Raw genomic sequence first — 6,000 nt, forward strand, 5'->3', positions numbered from 1 at the left:
GCGGCTCAGCTCCGCGGCGCTTCTGTTAGAGATCCGGGGGATGGCACTGGAAGTCCAAGGACCAGCATTCCTGGGAGCCACAGGGAGTACCAGGCAGCATGTCCCTACAGTGGTCCCTGAGAGGTGCCCCAAGGGGTCAGAGAGCCTAACCAGCGAGGCCTGGGTGTGGAAATGTGACATCCACTTCCTGGGGGTGATAGGGCCAAGAGGCCAGCACAACACGACCCTCATGCTCATATCCCAGCCCTGGTAACTCACGTATTAATGCCAAAAGCCTCTTCCGGCAGATTCAAAGTCACATTCTGTAAGGGGGAGAGCCGTTCATTCATCTGATGCATGTTTATCAAGAGCCTGTAATATGCCAGGCACAGTGCTAGGCCCTGGGCTGCAGCCGTTACCAAGCTGTGTAGGCTAACGAGGGGACGGAAATAAACAAGCCAATCAGTACGCAGACAAGATCAACAAAAGCAGACAGAAATGCTACCGAGAATACGGCTGTGAGAGCTACTTTGTTCTATGCAGCATTTTTGATGGTGACTTGGATGAAGCTCCAAAATGTATGCTTCTCAGTTCTCCAGGGGATTAGAGTCAGAAGCAGGACCGACACAATCAGCAGGATGGAATGTAGCCGTGACAGGTTGTCGAGATCTGGAATCAGGCCCCGAAATCAATTACACAAACTCGGAATGTCATAGTTGACAGAGTGTGAGAAAAGGATTTGGAGGAATTTGTTGACTACAAGTCAAGGATGGTGTAGCTGTTCACTCACTCGTTCACTCAGCAAATTCTGAGTGGGTGATTATGGTGCCAGGTACTGTTCTGGGCCATGAAAGGCCAAAACAAAACAAGTTCCTGTCCTTATGGAGGTTACATTCTGGTGGGAGGAAAGACAATCAACAAGTGAATCTGTGGTTGTAGGTGGTGATGGGTGCTGACGAGCAGGGAAGGAAGGGCTGAGGGAGTGTGAATTTGGGGAGAAGCTCTGCGATTTTAGGTTGGGTGACCGGGATAACTGAGTTCCCGGGGAAGCAGGTGCTGATTTGGGGATTCGCGTGGGGGTATTTATTGGGGAGGACAGTTGGAATCCACATATGCAGGAGGAAGGGAAGGAAGCAGGATTGGGCTTTGGGAGGAGTTGAGTTGTGACTGAAGCCGAAGAACTCAGCCAGCGCCCCATGGAGTTCTGGACACAGATGAGCCTTCAGAATTGTCTCAAATCCCCCATGTTCACCAGCATCGGATGAGGCTGCCTTGGAAGGATGCATGTGCTTGAACAGGAGGTTTTCTTCAGCTGAGACAGTCCTCAAAGGGGCTGAGAGCCGAGGGCACCTCCCAGCAGCCAGGGGACAAGTCCTTCGCTCCTGAAGAGGGGTCAGGACCGCACGTCACAGTGCCCACTACCCCAGGGAAGGCTTCAGCAAGAAGAAGACATTGACAGAAGAACCTGAAGGTGTGAGGACCAAAACCTTTCCAGGCAGAGGGAACAGCAAGCACACAGGTCCTGAGGAGGGACGATGCTTGGGTGGTCCAGGAGGCTGGCATGGCTGGAGCACAGTGGGGGAGGGGGAGGGGTGGGGGGAGCTGGATTCTCGGTGACGGTCCAGGTTGCAAGGACTGTGACTTCTACTGGGAGTCAGACTGGTGCCTCTGGAGGGTTTTTAGCGAGGAACAGTTTGACCTGCATGTTGAATGGCTTCTCTGGCTGCTGTGGTGAGACAAGCATGGCGGGGGGGTGGGGCGGGCAATGATGAAGCTGGGAGCCGATCAGGGAGCCCGCGGTAATGATCCAGGCAGGCGACGATGGTAGCTTGGACCCGGGTGAAGCAGCAGACGTGGAGAGAAGTGACATGCCTCTGGACAAATTTAGAGATGGAGCAAATAGACATGATGACAGATTGGAAGAGGGGTCAAGGGTGATGCCAAGGTTTGGGAACCGAGGAACTGTTTGAAGGAGTTTCTGTTACCAAAATGGATGCCTTCCTCCAAAAGGATGTTGGGCTGAGCCTACCAGGAGAGGCCTGCACTGGGCATTAAAGAGTCAATCCTATAGAGAAGAGGCTTCTGGTTGCCAAGGGGGAAGGGGGGTGGGGGAGGGAAGGATTGGTAGTTTGGAATTACCAGATGCAAACTGGTGTATATAGGATGGATAAACAACAAGGTCCTACTGTATAGCACAGGGAACTATATTCAAAGTCCTGGGATAAACCATAATGGAAAAGAATATGAAAAGGAATATATATACATGTATAACTGAGTCACTTAGCTGTACAGCAGTAATTAACACTACATAGCAAATCAGCTACACTTCAATTAATCAAAAAAAAAGAGTTAGTCCTTTTCCAAACCCTCCCCTCCATGCAGGAGACGCTGGGCGACAGGTGGTTTAACCGATCAGGCGGGCAGGCTGTGCGCACAGAGGGACCTCATGCAGCTGAGGAGCTGAGACAGACCCCGCTGGCCAGCTGAGGGCTCCTTTCCTCTGAGACACACACTTCAGGAAGGGCACTGACAAATGAACGCATTAAACAGCAAGACCGGTGACAGATCTAATGGTGATTGTAATTTTGTTTTAATTAATTAATTATCTATTTACTTATTTGGCTGAGTTGGGTCTTCGTTGCTGCGCGTGGGCTTTCTCTAGTTGCAGCGAGCAGGGGCTACTCTTTGTCGCGGTGCGCGGGCTTCTCATTGCGGTGGCTTCTCTTGTTGCGGAGCACGGGCTCTAGGCACGTGGGCTTCAGTAGTTGTGGCACACAGGCTCAGTAGTTGTGGCTCGTGGGCTCTAGAGCACAGGCTCAGTAGTTGTGGTGCATGGGCTTAGTTGCTCCGCGGCATGTGGGATCTTCCCGGACCAGGGCTCAAATCTGTGTCCCCTGCATTGGCAGGCGGATTCTTAACCACTGTGCCACCAGGGAAGCCCAGTGATTGTAATTTCGAAGTAGCCACAGCCATTAATTGATGACAGGTCACAGGTGCTACTAACACTCCTCTGGAAGCTCTGTGCCTTCATGGTGGAAGGAAATGCCACATTTCAGTTATAGGTTGGTTGAAATAAAGAGGTAACTGTTCCCCATCCTCTTTTATGGAACCCCCTCCATCCTTTCCAAGGATCTCTCAGGAATCTGTGGGCCCAGGTCAAGAACCCCTGGAGGGCACCCATTTTGCTGATGAGATGAACAAACTGGGGCTCCGAGAGGTGAAGGGATTTGCTCAAAGCCAGGCAGTACTGAGCCGGGATGGGCATCTGGGCTGTGTGGTCCCAAAGCCCACTTTGGATTCCGCCGTCCATCTGTATATTGGAGATAAACCTGCTCACCTTGCTGGGCTGACGGGCGGAGGCCTGGTGCACAGAGGTTTCCGTAAACCGCCGCTCCTGGACCCCATGACACCACGATGCGGTGGAGGGCAGACAGTGAGAATGGGCTCTGGGTGCTCGAGCCGCAGCTGGCAGCATCCTGGATGATTTCAGGCTGTTCTCGGGGAGCCCAGTCCTCTCTCCTGGGCTGGGTGGGTGGGGCAGGGGACTGGCTGGTCCCTGGGGCACCACACGGGGAGGAAGAGAGGCTTCCCTTGACTCAGACCTGCTAAGCGAGCAAACCTCCTAAGACGGACGGGATTGGATCAGTCTCTCGATTCTGTTCATGTGGTCGTGTGCGCAGGACGAACAGCACGGGAGATGTGGAAAGGAAGGATGGGTACCGGGATCCAGGCTCCCTTCACGTGGTATTAGCGGCACGTGGTCCATCTCTTTTGCCCCCTGAGCCGCGCATGGTGCGGCCACAATTGCACTGAGGCCCCGGAGGGTCCTGGAGGTTCCCAGGGCTGAGGCTGACCCCTCTCAGCCTGGGTGCCCCTGGGAGACCCGATGGAGACCTGCTGTCTAACAGAGACTAAGTCTCGGGCAATGGGGAGAATCAGGGGCTACAGAGGGAGGAGCAGAGTCCTGGGGCCGGTGGGAAGACAAAGGGGCATGCTGGCGTCCTTGGACCCAGGTTCAGCCTCTGTCATGTCACGCGGCCTCACCTCTGTGAGGCTCAGTTTCCCCAGCTGTAAAGTGGGTTCAGAACACGACCTATCTCTCAGGGTTCCCGAAAGGAATAAGCAGATGAATGTTCGTGAAGGCCCATCCCACCCACCCCCGGCTCACCGTTGGCTCAGAAACAGGAACAGTCAGTAATTGGGCCGCGGGGTCACATTCCTTAGGCTCAAATACCAGCTCTGCCTCCCACTAGCCGTGGGCCCTTGGAAAAATGGCCTACGTTTCCCAAGGCCGAGTCACCATGACTGCAAGATGAGGATAATAAGCATATCATCGTCCCAGAATTGTTGTGAGAATTAAACGAGATAATTTGTTAAAGTGCTTGGCATGTAAGAAGTACTTCATAAATGTTAGCTATTACTACGTAAAAAATATACTTTGGGGATAACCAGGACTCACGAACGAGGAGCCCTCTACTAATTACCGATGCTTGAGGGGACCCCAAACCACTAATATAGAATTTGACACAGGAAAGATAAAGTTCTCCATTAAAGTTCAAAACATCAGTTCCGCATAAATATGTTTCCATTTCTGACTTACAGAAGCTTCCTTTCCCTGTAATTTAAGCCCTCGGAAACTTTGAAAGGAAATGTCAAATGAGAAAACCTAGCATGTCCTGACTTACGGTATTCAGCTGTTTCTTTTTTCAGTCAACAAACCCTTAGTGAGCATTGTCTGTGTGCCTGGATGTGTGTCAGGTCTGGAGACACCAAGGGGAAAGGCCCATGCCTAATTCACCATCTAAGGCCCTAGGACATTCCTGATTGAAGGTCAGATGAACGGCCTGAAATTTACCAAAGGGCTGGCTTTCTTCCACCCAGAAACACACTGGAAAATGGATATTCTAGAGCAGTTATCCAACAACCATTTCTTGGAATCGTAAATGTCTGAGAGTTGCTGCAGTACTTTAGATTATCTTGTTTTCTTTATCCATTGAAGCCAAGATTTTTAATGCTACATCTGTGTGAGTATCTTTTGATAATAAGAACCAAATGTTGTCGGTGGAAATGACTGGAAATTACACTTAGGATCAGAATGTGGGGTTTTAGATTCCCACTTGGAAGGCAGTGCTGAGAAACAAACACACAAGACGTTTTCCCTATAAATCACCTCGGGATGTTGCAACACTCTTCTATCCAGGCATCAGGAAGACTGGGATGAAGTGGATGGGGGGAAGGCATCACCAGTTGGTAGTAAATACCCCACGGCCCAGATTACGCCTCCAGCACCCACCTCCAGCTTTTCTCGTCTGCCACTAGAGCTCGCCACCTGGATGTCCACATGCATCTCAAACTCAACACGTCCAAACTGAACTCAACATTCTCTCCAGAACTGCTCTGCTATATTCAGATTCCACACTGATGAAAGGCACCACCTCGTCCTGGGCAGGAAAGCTGGGAATCATTCCCCGTCTCCCCCATCCACCGCCCATGCTGCTCTCACATCAATCAAGTGCTGGCCCTTTGCTCTCTGATTTGGTCCCCTCTTCCCCAGCCCCCTGGTCCCTGTCCTGGTTTGGGGTCCTCCTCCAGAGTCTGGAGCATTGCAGCAGCCTCTTCTTGCCCACCTCTGACAGCCACTCCCTACCCCTCCAGCCAAAGTGATCTTTGGAGAAACCCACATAGATTCCATTTGGCCATGGCCTTTTTTGAGAACTGAACTGCAGTGCAAATCCATCGGTTTCTCCACTCGAACCCCACCTTCCAAGAAAAATGTAAATAAACAACAATATCAACCCATACCTAGGATTTAATACAAGAGGGGACCTTCCAGAAACTGCCCTGAGACTAGGACACCCTGGGGGAGACTGTACCCCTTCTTCCGGTCCACCACGTCCTGGATAATGGAACTGATGGTCTGGTGGCAGGATTCTGGCACATGGAGATGACCCAGATGCCGTCCCTGCCAGGTGGGGCTCCAGGATGGGTAGTTAGGAATGACTGAAAGGAAAGTTTCCAGAA

The sequence above is a fragment of the Orcinus orca genome, chromosome 11 (assembly GCF_937001465.1).
Source record: "Orcinus orca chromosome 11, mOrcOrc1.1, whole genome shotgun sequence".
Classification (NCBI taxonomy): domain Eukaryota; kingdom Metazoa; phylum Chordata; class Mammalia; order Artiodactyla; family Delphinidae; genus Orcinus; species Orcinus orca.